Source organism: Notolepis coatsorum (genome assembly GCF_963971535.1).
Source record: "Notolepis coatsorum genome assembly, chromosome: 16".
Classification (NCBI taxonomy): Eukaryota; Metazoa; Chordata; class Actinopteri; order Aulopiformes; family Paralepididae; genus Notolepis; species Notolepis coatsorum.
The window spans coordinates 58,806,860-58,826,574 of record NC_140180.1 but is presented as its reverse complement, the minus strand read 5'-3'; positions in this window follow the sequence as shown (position 1 = coordinate 58,826,574).

The following is a 19,715-nucleotide window of genomic DNA, read 5'->3' as shown; positions in this document are numbered from 1 at the left end:
TTGATTTATATATAATAAAAACAAATTTAAATGGAGTTATGAGGTTTTGTCCCGCCAGCAGCGATATACAATATACATTACTGTTTAAGAGAAAGAGATCTTACAAGAAAAATATATACATTAGAAGAGGAAGAAACTGTACATTGGAGGGGGTTGGGTGGGGGGGTGGGGGGCTGTTTGGACATTTACCGGGGCCAGTTTCTAATTGTAGCCACCCGTAGGTGCTCTTTGAGAGCGGTTTTGAAGGAGGGTAGGGATTTACATTATTTTACGGCAGTGGGTAGGGTGTGTTCCATATTGTTGTGGCATAATTGCGAAATGTGTTTAGTCCCTTGTTTGAGCCGAATCTGGGTTGAACATGATTTGTGGAACTCCATCTGGTGTTGTGGTCATGGTTTGATTGATTGATTGATTGAAAACTTTATTAACAGATTGCAGAATGGGTACAGTACAGTACAGCTCAATACATACAATTGTTAAGGGGATGCAGACCAGAGAAAAACTTTCGTCTTGTTTACATCAGGGTCCCCCATTTTCAATTCATCATAACATATATGACATACACGACATACAGATAGACAGTACTGCTACATCTATACATTTATGACATACCAGATTTGCAAATACAGTATTGTTTGTGATACAAAAAGAGTCCAGAAAAGAGAGAGAGTATATACATTTGACGTAGAAACTGTACATTGGAGGAGGTTGGGTAGGTGGGGGGGGGGGACTGTACATTGGATTGATTGATTGATTGAAAAGTTTATTAACAGATTGCAGAATGGGTACAGTACAGTACAGCTCAATACATACAATTGGTATTCACTGACCTTTGGGAAGTATTTCGACATGTACATGGGTATCTTAGTGGTGTAGTGTATCTTGTAGACCAGGCCCATTGCAAGTTGCTGTACTCTGTCGTCTACTCTAAGCCATCCTAGGTTGTCAAAGTGGGCAGGGGTAAGGTGGGTTTTAGGAGTAAGGTCAAACAGTAGTCTGACCAGTTTGTTTTGTGATGTTTGTAGTCTTGCTTTTAGCGCCTTTGAGGTGTTTTGGTACCATGAGGTGCATGCATAGTCATAGTACCCTTGAATGAGTGCTCCTGTTAAGAGTCTTCAAGGTATTCTTGTTTACCAGAGAGGAGATCCGGTACAAGAATCTTCTTTGTTAGGGTGGCGCAGCGGATATTGCGCTCGTCACCAACGCAAGAGACACCGAGTTCGAATCCGGCTGTCGGTGTTGCCTCTGGCTTGGACCGGCCGTCATACTAACTCAATTGGCAGAGTTAGCGGGTGGAAGTCGATGGGTGGTAATCTGGACGTTGTGGACAGCGACTCCTACAGGTCGGTTGGGGGACGCCTGCACAGCAGAGACAGGAAATGGCGTGGGTAGTGTGAGCCTCCCACACGTTGCACCTCGCCAATGAGAGTCCGCGCTGGCAGGTGAAAAGATGTGACAGGCTGCCTCCTCGTGTACCGGAGGGGACACGTGATGCAAGGCTTCTAATCCTCCCTACAACCGACCAGTGGGGGGCATATGCGAGCAACGTTCAAGACAGGGGAGGGAAAAATTGGCACAGCGAAAATTGGGATGGGAGGAAAATTTAAAAAGAGGAGAAAAAGTGGAACGGCGGCTACGTGGCGTAGTGGGCAAGGCGCTCGCCACGAAATCTGGAGACGCTGGGCTCGCCTGTTCGAGCCCAGCGCTCCACATTTGCTTTCAGTTTAGCTGGTCGTCCGTACTAATACACATTGGCCGTATTAGGGGGTGGGAAACTGATGGGTGGGGATCGGGCGTTTTGGACAGCGACTCCTACAAGTCGGTTGGTGCGCCTGCGCAGTAGAATCAGGAAGTGTCGGGGGCAGCGTGAGCCTCCCACAAGTTACTCCTCGCCACTGAGAGATCGAGCTGCTCAGGTGAAAAGATGCGACTGCTGTTACCTCAAGTACCGGAGGGGACTTGTGCTATGTATGACTTAGTCCACATTGCAGCCGGCTTGTGGGAGGCAAGAAACAGCGTTCGTGACAGGGGAGGGTTGAATTGGATGATAAGAAATTGGGATGGGAGAAAATATAGAAAATGGGAGAAAAAGTGGAAAAAAAAATAATCTTCTTTGTTGGTTGACTTTTATTTATTACATTGGTTGCCATTTTGTGACAGGAACGATTTGCCTCTAGGATGGAACCCAGGTAGATAATTTCATCTTTCCTTGTGACAATATTGTCACCCACTGTAACTGAGAAGCCGTCGGTCTTGCTGAGTTTGTTATTTGATCCAAAGAGAATGAACTCTGTTTTGCCCAGGTGTAATGATAGTTTGTTATCAGCGAGCCAGGTGCAGATTCTGCCGAGTTCGGAGCTGAGGGCTTTTTCAACTGCAACTTGTCCCTGTCAGAGACCAGCAGGGCTGAGTCGTCCGCGAACAGGAACAAGTTGCAGTCACAAGCTGATGACATGTCATTTGCATAAATTAGGAACAGTAACAATCCTAATATGCTTCCTTGTGGAACACCACAGCTCACTGGGAGGGGGGGGGGGGGGGGCAGTGCTCTCTGATATAGTGGTCACATCATAAAGCAATGGTCTCTGATACAGTAGTTACATCATGAACCAGTGGTCTCTGATACAGTAGTTACATCATGAACCAGTGGTCTGTGATACAGTAGTTATATCATGAACCAGTGGTCTCTGATACAGTAGTTACATCATGAACCAATGTTCAAGTTTCAAGTTTCTTTATTAGTTGTCATGCACAAATACAGAATACTTTTATATGAAATGCTTTTTCCTGTTCTGCTCCTGAGAGTGTGCTAGATAAAAATAAAATAGATAAGTAAAAAATAGAAGTCAAAAGTATGTAACAAGTGTAAACAAAAGTGTTCAAAACAAAAGTGTTCAATATACATAATATACAATATACAATACAGAGTAGAAACAAATTAGTAACTGAGTTACAATACAATATAAAGTACAATGCAGAAATGGGATGAGGTACAACTTAGGGTAAGGTGCAATGAGGTATGAGTTGTAGTGCAAATCTCTTTACCAATACATATAAATATAAAGTGTGTTAAAGTGTCTAAAGTGGGTAAAGTGGGTGCTACAGTTCATTATCCACTAATGCGTTATAAATACTTTGTAAATGGTATACAAATATAGTTATAAATGATTTAATAATCATTTATGAATGTATAAAAATGGTTTGTTCATGATTAGTTCATTATCTACAAATACCTTATAAATGTATTATAACAGGGTGTTATTATAAAGAGCTACCGTGAGTTGTTTATTTAAAGTGAGTGTGTGCGTGTGGATGTGTGTGCTGTGAGTGTATTTGATGGTTTGTTACATAGTGTTATTGTCATTGAGCATCCTGATGGCCTGGGGATAGAAGCTCCTAGAGTCTTTGATTATTCTCTTAGCCAAGTCAAGTCAAGTCAAGTAATTTATTTATATAGCACGTTTAAAAGCACAAGAGCCAACCAAAGTGCTGTACAATCAAAGCTTAAAATCAATGTCCTAATATAAAATACACAAATACAAAAATACAAAAAGGCACAGCAATGCTTACCCATGCAACGCTTGTTGTAAATGTCTTGGAGAGTGAGAAGCCCACCTCCAATTGTGCGTTCGGCTGAACGGGCCACTCTCTAGTCTGCTACGGTCTTGTGCGGTGCTGTTCCCAAACCAGGAGGTGATATTGCCAGTCAGGATGCTCTCTATTGTGCATGACTAGAAGTTCTTAAGGATCTTCTGACTCACTTTGAACTTCCTTAGGCGCCTAAGGAAGTAGAGGCGTTGCCGTGCCTTCTTGATTACACTGTCAATGTGTTTGGTCCATGTCAAGTCCTCGGATATGTGGACTTTGAGGTACTTAAAACTGTTCACTCTCTCAACCGGTGCCCTGTCGATGCTGAGGGGGCTGTAGTCCCTGACCCCGACCTCCTAAAATCCACAATCATCTCTTTTGTTTTGCTGATGTTCAGGGAGAGGCAGTTCTCCTGACACCACCACGCCATATTCTCTACCTCTTCCAGGTAGGCCCTCTCATCGTTTGCAGAGATCAGGCCCACCACTACTGTTTCGTCAGCTAATTTGATGATTGTGTTGTTGTTCCGCTGTGCCACACAGTTGTGTGTGTACAGCGAGTAGAGGAGGGGACTCAGAACACAGCCCTGGGGGGCCCCTATGTTGAGGGTGATGGATGAGGAGGTGCAGTTGCCTGCTCTCACCACCTGGGGTCTACCCGTCAGGAAGTTCAAGACCCACTGGCAGAGGTCATAGTTCAAGCCCAGGTCCCTGAGCTTGGCTATGAGTTTGGAGGGGACTATGGTATTGAATGCTGAGCTGTAGACGATGAACAGCATTCTCACATAGTTCCCCTGCCTCTTGTCCAGGTGTGATGCTGCTGTGTGCAGCACATGGGCTATGGCGTCCTCTGTGGACCTGTTGGGGCGATATGCAAATTGCAGGGGGTCCAGGTTGATGGGGAGGGAGGAACAGATGTAGCCCTTCACAAGCTTCTCAAAGCACTTCATGACTATGGAGGTGAGAGCTACAGGGCGGTAGTCGTTGAGGCAAGCGGGCGTAGATTTTTTGGGTACAGGGATCATGGTGGACTTCTTCAGACAGGTGGGGATGACAGCCTGTTCTAAGGACAGGTTAAATATGTCAGTGAATACCGGGGCCAATTGGTCGGCACAGACTTTTAGGACGCGGCCGGGGATACCGTCCGGTCCTGCTGCCTTCCTGATATTCACTTTCTTAAAGGTCCTCCTCACCTCATGTTCTCTGATGGTCAATGGTCTCTGATACAGTGGTCACATCATGAACGAGTGGTCAGTGATACAGTAGTATAATTTGTGGAGGCCACTTTGACTCATAATGACTTATAACACATGCTGCTACAACAGACACATTTCCATTTTATGCAAATCTAGTCATGTGAAACACTATATCAAGGAGAATCCTTGGCATGAAGTAGACAGAAACTAAACAACACTGGTCTTGATTAAGGCTCCAGGGGAGACTGGCATCGCTGGAGTTTACTCATTGCTCACATTCTATGTAGGCTACTGTGAGGCGGCCGGCCAAGTAATGTATACGCCACCGACCTTTAGAGTGGTCGGAAACACTGGTATATAGATATAAAACTGTTGACAGAATCTGGCTATGGGGCGACAATAATGTGGTCAAGAGGCATGGTTCCTATCTTTAGCCTTTGGCGTGGTTTATTCATTCACATGTTAAACAGCAGTTCTAGAGTTCTCCTCTCACTGAGAGGCTGGTGGAAAAGAGGTAGAGGGGGAGGAGACATCTCTTTATATACTCGCCACCTGGTGGTATCATGAGTGGCTCCGCTTAGAGCGCCCTCTAATGGAAACAGTTATATATGCAGTTAGACAGTTACTAGCAATCCTACATAGAACCTCTAACTTTAACACTCCCACTTAGGATTGTTTTAGCACACTGGATAACTTCTCCGAAAACATTTTACAAAGAAAATAATACAATCCAAAACATCAAAAGAGTATGGCAGTCAATATTTACACCTTAAACATGACCTCTGCAAATCTCTTCAATTTCAATTTGGAACAGGTTTCCTCATAGTGTCTGCTACCATGTCGTCCGTTGGACAGTAAATCAGTGTCATTCTTTCTTCTCTGATGACAGATCTGATGAGATGATATTTTGTATCGACATGTTTACATCTATGTCGGCACACTGGGTTCCTAGCAATCACAATGGTTCCCTGGTTGCCCTCATAAACAACAGTCTTCATATATACATAGGTGTCCATCACTTCGAGCAGTTGTTCTAGATAAACACATTCCTGCATTGTCATAGCTAGAAACATACACTCGGCTTCACAGGTTGATAGTATCACTGTGGGCTTTAAGTCCTAAACCCTCGCTGCCCTTTCTGAAACACAGCTGTTCGTCTGCTGTACCTTTGGGATAACGAAAAACATGTTTATTTTGACGTAGTTCAATGCATCTCTGTGGGGTCAGCAAAATGCTGTGACAATTTTTACTCACTACAAAACACAAGTCAGGGCGAGTACAGGTTGTCAAACAACTGAGGCTACCCACAGCTTTTCTATACATATCTTACACCAGTCAAAACATCTCAGGATCTTTTCCACATAATTAAATCATTTAGAACATGGTAAGTCATCCACCTATGTATTTAAACATAGGATCCATTTCTGTATTTAAACATGGAATCCACTCAGGTATTTAAACCTGGATTCTACTCCTCCCGTATTTAAACCTGGAGTATCCTCCTGCATTTAAGCAGTGTAGCCACCCTCCTTCAGTATTTAAACATGGAGTACCCTCCTTCAGCATTTAAGCAATTAGCTACGAACCATACTTTGTACTTGTCGTGGCCTTCAATACCCTCCTTGATTGAATACACCCATTCCCCTCCCACTGTCTGTCTGCCCTCTGGTAACTTGGTTGAATACACCCATTTCCCTCCCACTGTCTGTCTGCCCTCTGGTAACTTGGTTAGAGTAAAGGTGTGGTTGTCCTCTAGGGACCTCATCTCCTCATCCCTTGCTCTCTCCCATTTACTTGATTCAGGGGACAATATGGCCTCTTTAAAGGTCGGGGGTACCCCACTGACTACCCTGTAGCAGTAATCAACGGTGGTAAGTGCACTGTCATCCTCGTCACTCCCTCTCCGGGCATAGTCTGTCAGATACTTTGGGGGTTTGTGTTCCCTTGAGGGATACCTCCCACTGCTTGGGGCACTTGACGTCACCCTCGGGTGCTCCTCGTCATCGCCCTCTGGGGGTGGCTGACTGTCTGCCTGCACGACCGTGCTAAGTACACTGGGCTGAGGTGTCTCTGTTTCTTCACACCTTACTCTGGAGTCCAGCTCTGGCTCCTCTGTCTGTGTCTCGCTCTCACATGTTGTCTTTGTGACAAACTTGACTAGCATGTGTTTCTGCACTCTCCCTTTACCGGGATGATAAACTAGGAAAGCGGGGCTTCCCTTGTCGTGCCCTACAAAGAGTCCTTTTTCACATCTGGACTCTGGCTTTCCCCTGTCCTGCAGGTACGCATAACACACTGATCCAAATCGGTGCATTCTAGCTAGATTACACTTCTTTCCTGTCAGTGCTGTATACGGGGTTGTGCCTGTGTGCTTATTAAAGCACCTGTTTCTGGTGTAAGCGGCTTCTTGCACCGCATAATGCCATAGGCTCTTAGGTAAGTTACTGTCTACTAGCTTACACCTAGCCATTTCGAAAAGGGTGCGCCATTTCCTCTCTGCCACTCCGTTCTGGTGTGGGGGATATGGACATGACGTCTCGTGTCTTATCTTGTACCTTCTCAACAGTGATTGGAACTCTCTGTTTGTGAACTCGGTTCCGTTGTCGGACCTCAAGCATCTTACGTTACCATAAGGGGCTACGTCTGCCAGGAATTTCTCCGTGGCCTGGAGTGTGTCACTCTTTGCTTTGAGAAAGTAAACAAACACTGCTCCTGTGCACACATCTGTAAAATACTGTACATATCTAAAGCCTCCTATGGACTCGTTGCTTACTGGACCAGCTAGATCCGTGTTAACTAGCGCAAGTGGTACCTTTACTTTTTCTGTGGGATTTCTGTTTCTCGATTGAGTAAACTTCCCCGTTTTGCACACTACACATTTTTTGTCAGGTCTACGCTTTTCACCTTCAATGTGCATGCCTTCTGTCACTTCTTGCAGTTTCAGTAAATCCTCGTAATTACAATGACCCATAATCTCGTACCATGTCTGAATATCGTGACTGACCGTCACGCTACACATATCATTATTATCATTACACTTGTCGTTGTCATTACACTCTGTTTGCAGATAATACATTCTCTGGTAAATTTTTATGTCAAACCGTGTACCGTCAGGCTCTACAAGAATATTTGTACCTTTATCAAAGAATACCTTGGCACCGCTTGCAGTAGCAGCTATTACAGAGAATAGTCCTTGTGGGAACGATGGTGAATGAATGAATGAATGAATGAAAACTTTATTTAACAGATTGCAGAATGGGTACAATACAGTACGGCTCAATACATACAATTGTTAAGGGGATGCAGACCTGAGAAAGACGTTTGTCTTGTTTCCATCAGGGTCCCCCATTTTCAATTCATATAGACATATATGACATACATGACATACAGATAGTCAGTACTGCTACATCTATACATTTATGACATACCAGATTTGCAAATACAGTACTGTTTGTGATACAGAAGGAGTCAAGAAAAGGGAGTATATACATTTGACGTAGAAACTGTACATTGGAGGTTGGGTGGGGGGGGGTTGGGTACATTGGGATATTGACAACCATACTGGGTAATTTACATTGGAGGTGGTTGGGGGGGGGGGGGGGCGGGGGGCACACTGTATAAACAAGTAACACTGTACATTGAGGGGGGGGGGGGAGGAGACACTGTACAAACAAACACAATTGTACATTGAACTATTGACAAAACCATACTAGGTAAATGACTGTACATTGGTACGTAGAGAGCGCTCTTTAACGCCACTGTACGCCGGCGCCCCCCACTGTCCATGAGGCATACCTGTGCGTCTCCTCTCTCTTGCGCCAACCCGTAGGTTCAGATTCAGATTCAGATTCCTTTATTAAGCCATTTGTGTAAAACACATTGGTAATTGTTGCAGCAATACAGTGTATGCATTTTTTTTCTTTATTTTTTCACAGTAAACGACAAACACCAACACAGACACAGGACAAAAAACAGTGCAGTGAAGGATTAATCAATTAAATATATATATATATATATAAAGTGAAGAGTGCAGAGTTCCAGTAAGGACTAGTGCAGTGCAGTCAGTGTCATTGTGCCAGTGTCACTTGGGGGCAGAGGGGGGGGGGGGGGACCTGAGGCATTGATCAGCCTGGCGGCTGAGGGGAAGAAGCTCAGTCTGTGACGAGCCATGATCTTCCTCGCCCTCTTCAGTGCCCTGGAGTCGTGCAGGGACCTGAGGGAGGGCAGGGGACAGCCGATCACCCTCTCTGCGGAGCGAATCACCCGCTGCAGCTTGGCGAGATATTTTGCAGCTGCAGCGGGGAACCAGGAGATGATGGAGTGGGTGAGGATGGACTCAATGATGGCCGTGTAGAATTGGGCCATCATGGTCCTCTGCAGTTTATATTTGTTCAACTGCCGGAGGAAGAACATCCTCCCCTGGGCCTTCTTGAGCAGGCCCGTGATGTTGAGCTCCCATTTCAAATCCCGGGAGATGGTCATGCCAAGGAATCGGCATGACTCCACGGAGGCCACCTGAGTGCCTCCCAGTATGATGGGAGGGGGCAGGGCTGCTTTCCTCCTGAAGTCCACTACCATCTCCACTGTCTTTTGAGCATTGAGCTCCAGGTTGTTGCAGCTGCACCAGCTCTGCAGCCTCTCGATCTCCCTCCTATAGGCCGACTCGTCCCCCCTGGAGATGAGACCCACCAGGGTGGTGTCGTCAGCGAATTTCAGGAGTTTGACCGAGGGGTGGAGAGAGGCACAGCTGTTGGTGTACAGGGAGAACAGTAGTGGGGACAGGACGCAGCCCTGCGGGGAACCGGTGCTGGTGGACCTAGAGCTGGAAATGCTCTTCCCCAGCCTCACCCGCTGAGACCTGTTGGACAGGAAGTCCGTAATCCACCTGCGAGTGGAGGCCGGCACCTGCAGCAGGGATAGCTGGTGCTTCAGGATGGGTGGAAGGATGGTGTTGAAGGCCGAGCTGAAGTCCACATACAAGATCCTGACATAGTTGCCCGCGCAGTCCAGATGTTCCAGCGTGTAGTGCAGAGCCATGTTCACAGCATCCTATGTGGATCTGTTGGCTCTGTACGCGAACTGCAGCGGGTCCAGCACAGGATCAGTAATGAGCTTCAGGTGGGCCAGGACAAAGCGCTCCAGGGCCCTCATTCATCAACGTGGCGTAGAAAATGTTCTATTTCCACACGTAAGCACAGAATTTAGAATCAGTGCACGCACAAAATAAACGGGATTTACCACATGTGCGTACGCAGGTTCTACGCACACCTTTTTCCGTTTTGTTTGATTAATACCCAGGGATTAAAGTTCTCCTCAATTTTATTCCAAATCGCGACGGATTTTCCGTCAATTTTCTACCTGCTGCATATGATTTCTAGAGTCATACAATCTATTTTGATGTCAGTATTGGGTAGCCTATATAAACAATAATACGAGAGCATATACAAGAACAATGAATCTCACTGCCAATGATGTAGCCGATACGCCATGTGTAGCCTGCCTATATGTGATCAATACAAACTTGAACTTGAATTCCATCATGTCTGTGTGCGGGTCACTGCGGGAACTCACAAGGCTGTTGTCACAATGTAAATAAGAACGTGCACTGAAAAGTTACAGTATGTAGTTGGTTGATTATTTGTATGACAGTCAGTAAACCCTTGCAAAAAGTATCCGTTTTATTTAATGAATTGAAAACATTCAGCATCGCCTTCCTCCCGGCATGCAGCAACAACATGTATCAGGCAAATGCGCATCGCAACATTGATTTAGTGGAATCCCTTTCTATTCACATAACTGCATTTGTGATGGAGCTTTGACAGCTACAGTAACAGTCTATTGCTCGATCCATCTCCAATATCACGATGGACCGTGCCGGTGGCAAAGACCCGAGGGTGGAGAGGATCTTGAATGAATTCCATCATCATATTTATATGTTGTGTGTCTGTCCACTATGTCTGTTACTTTGTTATTCCCCCCCCCTATCTATGTAAAGCGACCTTGGGTCTCTTGAAAGGCGCTATATAAAATGAAGCTATTATTATTATTATTGTTATTATTATCAAATCTGAGCGGGAGCTCACAAATAGACTGTTAGTCTCAGTGAAGTTTCAGCGGAGGTCATCTATTCTAACCAACAAATTGAAGTAGAAAGCATTTCGTGACCAATCTTATTTGGAAACATGAAACACAAAATAATTCGCTTTTTATTTGAAACAATATTTAATCGCGTTTGGAGGTTGGTGTTTTGCGTCTGCCCCCCCCGTGCCAAACAAGCAGGCCAACCTCTTGTTCGCGTGTGAGCCCGTTATAATTACACTACTGTCGCTATTTTATAATGAACTATAATGAATTACGGGTCATACAGAAGTTGAACACTAATGCACGGAAGCTTATTTCCGCCTTGAAACTAATGCAGAACTGAGGAGCGCTTATGCCGTAGTAACGATGTTCTACCACTGGGCGTCAGCTAAGTGTGCTCCGAGCTGTGCGTACACATAAGCACGAAGTCAAGTTCAAGTTGAAATTGATGAATCCCATTCTTTGCTTAGAAATGGTCGTACGCACAGGTTAAGCACATATCTGTGCGTAAGACACGTTGATGAATGAGGGCCCAGGACTTTCATGACCACAGAGGTCAGGGCGACAGGTCTGTAGTCATTAAGGCCCGTGACCTTGGCTTTCTTGGGGACGGGGATGATGGTTGAGGCCTTGAAGCATGCTGGGACGTGACACAGCTCCAGCGATGCATTAAAAATGGTGGTAAACACCGGTGCGAGCTGGTCAGCACAGTGCTTCAGGGCAGAGGGGGAGACAGAGGCGCTTCCCGTCTGCCAGCTGCATGCTGTGCCTCTCCGGGTGGAAAGTGTTGTCAAAGTTCTTGAACCGACTCCTGTCGTTGATGACATGGGACGACGCACCTGTGTCCACGATCAGTCCCTTCCTCTGGGCCCGCTGCAGCTGCGCCGGCCTGGCAATGCACACTGTCCGCGCCCCGAAAGCGAAGTCTTCTTGTCCCGTTATTTTACGGGCGTTGTCTCGATCCGTCTCATGTCGACCGTCGCCGCCATCGTGTCTGCTGCCGCCAAAAACAGGTATAGGTTCTAGTGGGAGGGATGAGCAGTACAGCAGCAAAGGAGATAGGACTACCGAATTAAAATATAATACTTTATTATTAAAAACTAAAACACACATATAATTATAGACGGAGTTGTTACATGAGCTCATCAGTGATATGTCCATATGTTCCCGCCGCCGTTCTCTGGGTTGTCTGTGAGTGGTCAGTAGGCCTACTGGTCCATGCCACAGACTCCGTCGTCCCCTGGTCACGGCGGCTAAAATGAGAGAGGTGCTGCAGTCATTGGGCACACAGAGTATGATTTTGCTCCTCACAGGCCTACGCCCGCACACACATCCTGGCAGCGACCGCTATGCTACTCACCCTTAGCCCGAGTGTGGACGGGAAGTGTGTAGGTTGCTTCGCGGAATGTAACACAGTAGCCCGGGTTCGTCCACCGTCTCATCCACGTAGCCCTCGTCTTTCGCCGACACGTCTCTCGTGAGGTCTGTAGGGACAGGTGAGAACAGCCAATAGCGAGCCCACCACCCATAGCCAAGTACGCTAACGTACTACACGATAAGAACACTCGCACCAAAGAACACACGCTACTCACAAGGCGTGTACTCCAGGCTGTACGAAGAGGGTCCAAGCTGTGCGAAGAGACTACTCCAGGCTGTTACCACCAGTACTCCAGGATGTTACGAATGGTACTCCAGGCTGCTCCGCACAGAACGAGTTCTGCCAGCTGAACCAATTAATACACGGTGGTCACCTGTAGGCCTGCCCCCACTCCCTGTTTACAGGCTGCCCCGATCGAGGATCCTGTTCCTATTGACTACCAGCCGCGTTGCTCTCCAAAGCAGGTTGTGCTGTGTGTCTGGAGGTAGTTGCACAGGTGTTTTCCATTGATGGAATTAATAGTGTGAGGTTACAGAGTGACAGCAAATACACTACACAGAATAAATCACAGCAATCAAGATAGTATACATGGTTCACACATTAACTCCTCAAGAGTCCACCCCATGACAACCCCCCTCACTTTGAGGTTGTCAGTCCCTGGCAACAAAATACTTGTATTGTGGTGGTGGCTGTCCCATATTGGTTCTAGTCGAGCGCCGCAGCACCCCTTCCCCTGGTACATAATTGTCCCGTCTAACCGTTCCTGGCACTCTGGCCAGCCCATAGAATGGGGGCTGTGCCCTAGAGGCCGCATATTGAACAGGTGCAGTACCAAACAAAGGGGGGTGGTTGCTCTCAGCCCTGGGGGCTGGTGTCAGTCTTAATGGCTGGTCCAGAGGGGCAATACAGCTTTTAAGAGAATTTCTTTTTACTGGCCATGCCATAGGCTGTAGTTAACCTCTGGTGGTGGTCTCTAACCCACTCATCTACATCCCTTTTAGGCTGAGAGGGGGCTACTCCTTAGCTCACATCCACTGGGAGCCGAACATGTCGACCAAACATCAAATATGATGGGGCAAAACCAGTCGCACTGTGGGTAATGTTATTATAAGCCTGGAGTAACTCTGGCCAGTCTGGCCATTTACCCTTCTTTTCTGCCTCTAAGGTTCTCATCATATTTAGCAGTGTCTGGTTCATTTTCTCTGCTCTACCATTACCAGAGGGGTGGTAAGGGGTTCTTCTGCTCTTGGCAATACGGTACAACTCACAGAGCTGTTTCATCACGTCAGACACAAAATTGGGGCCTCTATCCGAATGGAATTGTGATGGGCAGCCAAACGTCTGGATGATTTGTAGCTTTAACTGTGGTCCGAGCAGTCTGATCTCGTGTTGGTATCGCCCAAGCATAGTGGGGTTTTGTTTGTTTGTTTGTTTATTAACACAGTTAAACAGAAGTAAAAACAATACATAATAAGTTATAACGATTGTGAAGGAGAAGTTAGAAGCCTAGAGGCTTATCAAGAACTTCCCCTGTTTTATAAAATCAAACATACATAAATACAAAAATATGCATATTATAAAATACCAGAATACATTCAAAAGATATGTGTTAATACAAACATACATACACACAGTACATACATGCATATACTGTATACTACGTACATAATAATATATAACAACCCACCCACCTGCCTACAAACCTACCCACCCACATAACCAAATGCATACCTACATGTATGACCTATTTATCTATCTACTACTTTTGGATATGATAATTTTTTTGTAGTTTGCTTTAAAAATAAGCAGAGATGGAAATTTCCTCAGCATAGGATCAGCTGCATTCCAAAGATTGGACCCTCTATACCTCACTGAGAACTGCTTAAGTGAAGTACCACAATAAGGTATATGCAGGTCCCTGGACTGACGTGTAACATAATGAACATCTGAATTAAAAGAAAAAAAACTATTAAAACCATTTGGTAGATTGTGATCATGAATGCATTTGTACACAAATATACATATCTGTAAAGAATTAACCTCAGACACAGTCAGAATGTTTAGTTTCTTGAAAAGAGGAGCAGATGGTTCAAATCGATCTGAGAGGGTTGCCAGTCTAACAAATCTTTTTTGAATTAAAATAATTTTTTGAAGATGCGATGAATGAGTGCTAGCCCATATTATGTTACAATAAGATATGTAAGGAAAGACAAGACTACAGGATTAAAAAACAACTTCTATTTATCAATGAACACACCTTCCTAATTATACCTACTGACTTCATTGCTTTTTTACAAACATGATCAATGTCTTTTTTCCAATTGAGTTTATCATCAACTAAGATCCCTAAAAACTTTGTTGAAGTTACTTGTTTGATTTCGGTGTTACTGATTAATAGCTTTGCCTCCTTTTTCGAATAACTTTTACCTTTATTACAAAATACAATAAAATTAGATTTTTCTACATTTAACGATAGCTTATTAGTCTGGAACCAATCTGAGACACAAGATAAACCATAATTTGCTTCCCTAATTAATACTGCAAAATTCTCATGTGACATTATAATGTTGGTGTCATCAGCAAACAAGATCGAGAATACTCGATACCCAAGCAAAATCATTTATATAAATCAAAAATAAAAGGGGGCCAAGTATAGAGCCCTGAGGAACCCCACAGACTAGCTTTGCCCTGTCAGAGTCATCGTCATTTATGGAAACAAACTGTTCCCTATTATAAAGATAGTCACTGAGCCATTTAATCATGTCGCCAGCCAAACCATACCTCTGAAGCTTTGATATAAGTATTGTATGGTCCACAGTATCTCTGTGAGATAAATGTAGCTATTAGCCTATTTTCGCCAGCAGGCAGCCAGCAGAAAAATATGGCATTTTCAAAGATGGTCAGTAAAAGAAAAGTCTACTGCAATTCAAAGGTGAATGGACGGAAAAATATGCGTTCATCCTGAGTGAGTCCCAGCCAGGGGCGTAGCTGGAGATTCTGGGCCCCATGAAAGAATCAATTTGTGGGCCCCCAATCTATTAAAAAATGTGGGGCCCCCAATCTATAAAAAATAGATACAGAAATATACCAATTGAAAATTGCTTATTGTCTAGTGCATCTGTGATTCTATCTATAAACTGTAAGAGAGCCATGTACGTAGAGTGTTTTTGTCTGAAACCGTATTGATGTTCATATAATATATTATTGTCATTAAGATGTTTAAAAATTCTGGTATAAACCAGCTTCTCCAATATTTTAGAGAAGTGTGTGGTACTTCTCCCATACTTCTCTACGACTAAGAGTAGGGCACACAACATGGACACATTCTTTACCAGTCCTGGGATCAATGATTTTACGGCACACAACACCATCCTGCATGGTCAGTAGTTTCCACTGCTGGAGCAATTTTCTAGTTCTCTGGGTCATCGAGGCTCTTTCCCAGCCCTCTGGTCTCATTCCCTTCTTCAGATACCTCCGCAATGTCTGAATGGCCGAGTCACTTTGTTGTGCCGCCTTCCAGTCCTCTCCCACACAGGGGCTCTTGTTGCCCTCCTCAGTCTCTGGCGGGGCATCGGCTGTTGTGGCCCTCACCTCTCCAAGGGGCCGGAAGGCACGTGGGCTGTGGGGAACCTAAACAGTGGTTTCCAGCAGGCTCGAGTAACATTCATGCCCACAATGAGAGGATTAGAAGAACATTAATCTTTAACGATCACTACTCCACGGTCAGGGATCTTGTGACCCTCAATTTCAAAGTCCATCATGGCATAGCCTACATATGGGATCTCTGGACCATTAGCAGCTTTAAGGGTCAAAACTGGGGGACTCGTTCCCACCCCAACCTGATGACTTGCAAAGTGCTGCTTAAATAACTTTTGCTGCATGAGTGTCACATGTGAGCCTGTATCTAGCAGTCCAGTCAGCCTAACCCCAGCGACACAGATCTCTACCATTGGACAGTCCCCCATGAAAGCTGAAGTGGCCCTTGTTTGTTTGACATCGCCCTCTAACCCCACCGATCGGGCCTCTGCAGTGGGGTAGTTTAAAGCTTACATTTACATTTAGTCATTTAGCTGACGCTTTTATCCAAAGCGACTTACAAGTTCTGTACGACAAGACAGCAAGAAGGGTACAACTCTATCAGCTGAGTAACAATGTTTATCAAAGTGTTGCATGTTACAGTGTAGGTTAGTTTATTAGGACAAGTGCATGGTAAGGTTAGTCAGGGTTAGATATATACAGTGTTGGGCAAGTTACTTCTTCCAAAAAGTAACTAAATTACTTACTCAGTTACAAATTATAAAAGTAACTAGTTACTTCAGAAAGTAACTATTGCGTTACTTTCAAGATTTTTTTTTACATAAACAACATACACAAATCTAAACTATTTTAATGTTGCTGTGGGACAAAGTGAGACTAGCCTCCAATCAAATGCCATGTAGGCTATGTAGATATTATAATTACTATGTTTATATAGTGGATCTTGTTCCTTCACTTCCTCCAGGATCTCTTGTTTCAATTCTTGTCTCCAGTCGATCTCTTGTAGCGGGGATCTGGGGTTGTTAGGCCTCCCACAGCGGTGCACATTGCCTCTGGCCACTTCCTGCCCTGGCGGTCTCCTTCCAGCAGCACAGCCTCTTGTTGCGTCTCATCAAAGGATGCTGCTGGTTTCCCCCGGGCATAGGCCTTCAGTGCCTGGAGGGTGGGGCTCTCCTCGAGGCCCAACAGGAATTGTCCATGCAACTGGTAATCGATGGGGGCTCCCTCTGGTTCTTGCTGGGCTAGCCTGCTGTACAGTTCCTGTAAACACAGTAAGTAGTCCAGTATTGACTCATCTGTTTTTTGATTACAGCAAAGAAACGGGGACATAAGCACTGGGACAGGGCCAGGGTCTTTTCCATGTAGCGGCTATCTAAGGCAGTGAAGATTTGAGCAGTTGTGTTACGCTGGTCTGCTGTGAGCACATTAATCTGCCGTTTAGCTAACCCAGTCAATGCTCCCATTAGGATACTCACCTTCATCAAATAATTCTTGTACTTCCAGGAGACCGTTTAGCTGCTCCTTCCATTCTGTATATCTGATTTCATTACTTGGGCCTTGGAATTTAGGCACTCAGGGCGCACCGGGGTAAATAGGAATCATCATACATTTTTTCATCTGTCCTATACCATGTACTGCTCCCAAGCAGTGTAGAGATGATGATGATGATGATGATGATGCTTCACTCACACATTCACACACCGACGGCAGAGGCAACCATGCAAGGTGCCAACTGCTGCTCATCAGGAGCAATTAGGGGTTAAGTGTCTTGCTCAAGGACACTTTGACACGCTGACCGGGAGGAGCAGGATCGAACCGGGAACCTTCCGATTACCAGACGACCTCTCTACCTCCTGAGCCACTGTCGCCCCATCGTTGTGTATTGTTATGAATGGTTGTACTGCATATAAAGGCATGATCGTATTGTGGATGTGATTGCTACAGCTGTCAGAGAGCTGTTACCAAGAAATGCATGCATGTATTTCACTCATGAGTGATGCCTGTGGAGATGTACCTCCGCTATGTGAGTCAATGATCACACGAGTTGTACCAAAACCGTAGGTTTATTTAGCATCAAATGTAGCGTGACGGCAAGAGGCAGTTTACAGTACCGAGGCAGTTTGTAAGTCCTAGCAGTCGATCACCGAGGACATCGATACCTACACCTACCTGAAGGTACGGTGGCTCTTAGTAGACAAACTGTCATAGTCACAGCACGAGCGTACTTCACTCCCCCTCCTTTTCCCCTCACATTCACCACACACTCTTCTTCATCCTCCTTTCCATCCACCATGCACTCCTCCTCATCCTCCCTTCCTCCACGGAAGCATCCCTTCACTTCCCGTCACTCAGCCCAGCTGCACCTCATCCCTCTGATTCACACGCTGTCAGGCACCTCACTCCTCACAGCTGTATCCAATCCCCTGTTGATGAAGACCCTACTTCTACCGGACGACGCTGACCAGAATTGGTGTTGAACATCACTACCTAGGACCCCCGTTCCAGTGCACCTTCCTGCCTGGACATCTCGTACTGCACAAGGAGTGCTCTTGCTATCTCTCCAGACACAGACCTGTGTCTTCTGCCCACAGCTGCACTGGGAGTGCACCTGTCCTCACCAAGAACATTCTAACTCCTGTCTGTTGCACATTCCTGTTGTACTATTTGTCTGCTTGGGAAATACCATTAAAACCCCTTGAAACGCTCCATTCTCCTCTCCTGTGTTCAGCAATTGGGCTGTGTTCAAAACCCATTTCTCACACAAACAGGATAATCATTTAGCCAATGATCTACATCCCTTTCCTTTAGCTCAAATCTCCTATAACAAAATCACTAGGTAAATGTTAACATCACAGAACTTTAAAGTTCTACAATTTCCAGTAAACAATTAAATGAGGATACTCTTAGATAAACTTAAAACTATCCATCTGTAAATAAAGGTGGACGAGTATACACTTTAAGATTTTTATTCATAAAACATGAAATCACCATAAGTGAAACAACTTAGTGCAAATAACATCGAGACATTAGCATAGCATAGTATTTTACACACTGGTAGCTATTACATTAACCATGTTATACACAGCCGTTTTTAAAATATATATATATTATAATACAAACTGCATATACTTGGGGTTTGGTTTGCAGATGCGGCCTGCACGCATTGTATATTGTGCATTGCTGTTCTCAGCAGGGAAGCGTGCTGGGTGTGTCGGCCGGGGAGAGTGTGTGTGTCATTTGGCCCTGGTGATAGTGGCGTGAAGGGTGCATTGTTCACTGTAGAGGAGCTGGTGTTCTGGGAGTCTGGGCCCTCTGTGTGGATCGTGGAACCGTGGTGGTGGTGGTTCTGCGAAAGGAAGGATGTGACGCAATTCCTCCTGTATGTCTTCCCGTTGGACTGGATGACGTAGGAGCGTGGCTCTTTGCTCTTCTCCTTCACAGTCCCAAGTCGGTCTTATCCTTTCGGGGTCTGCATACGGACCACCTGTCCCTCTGTTAAAGGCGGTAGTAGGCGACTTGACTTGTCAAAGTGGTGCTTTAGAGTGAGCCTTCTGTTGAGGAGCTGGGCGCTGACTCGCCGGGCGTCCTTGGGGGCTGGTTCCAGTAGTTTGCTACACACTGGAATGGCTGTGCGTGTCTGCCGTGACATCAGACGTTCAGCAGGGGAGCCTATTGTTGAGTCACGGGGGACGTTTCGGAGGTTTAGGAGATTGAAGAAGACATCGGTTCCATCTCTGTGAGATTTCTCCATCAGATGCTTGGCACTTCGGACCGCTCTCTCTGCGAGCCCGTTAGACTGTGGGAACTCTGGGCTCTTGGTATGGACAAAATCCCATTGTTTGGCAAAGTCCTTGGAACGCTGACTGGTGTATTGTCTAGCATTGTCAGAGAAGAGGGTGTGCGGTGAGCCGCGGACTGAAACATTTATTTTCAACT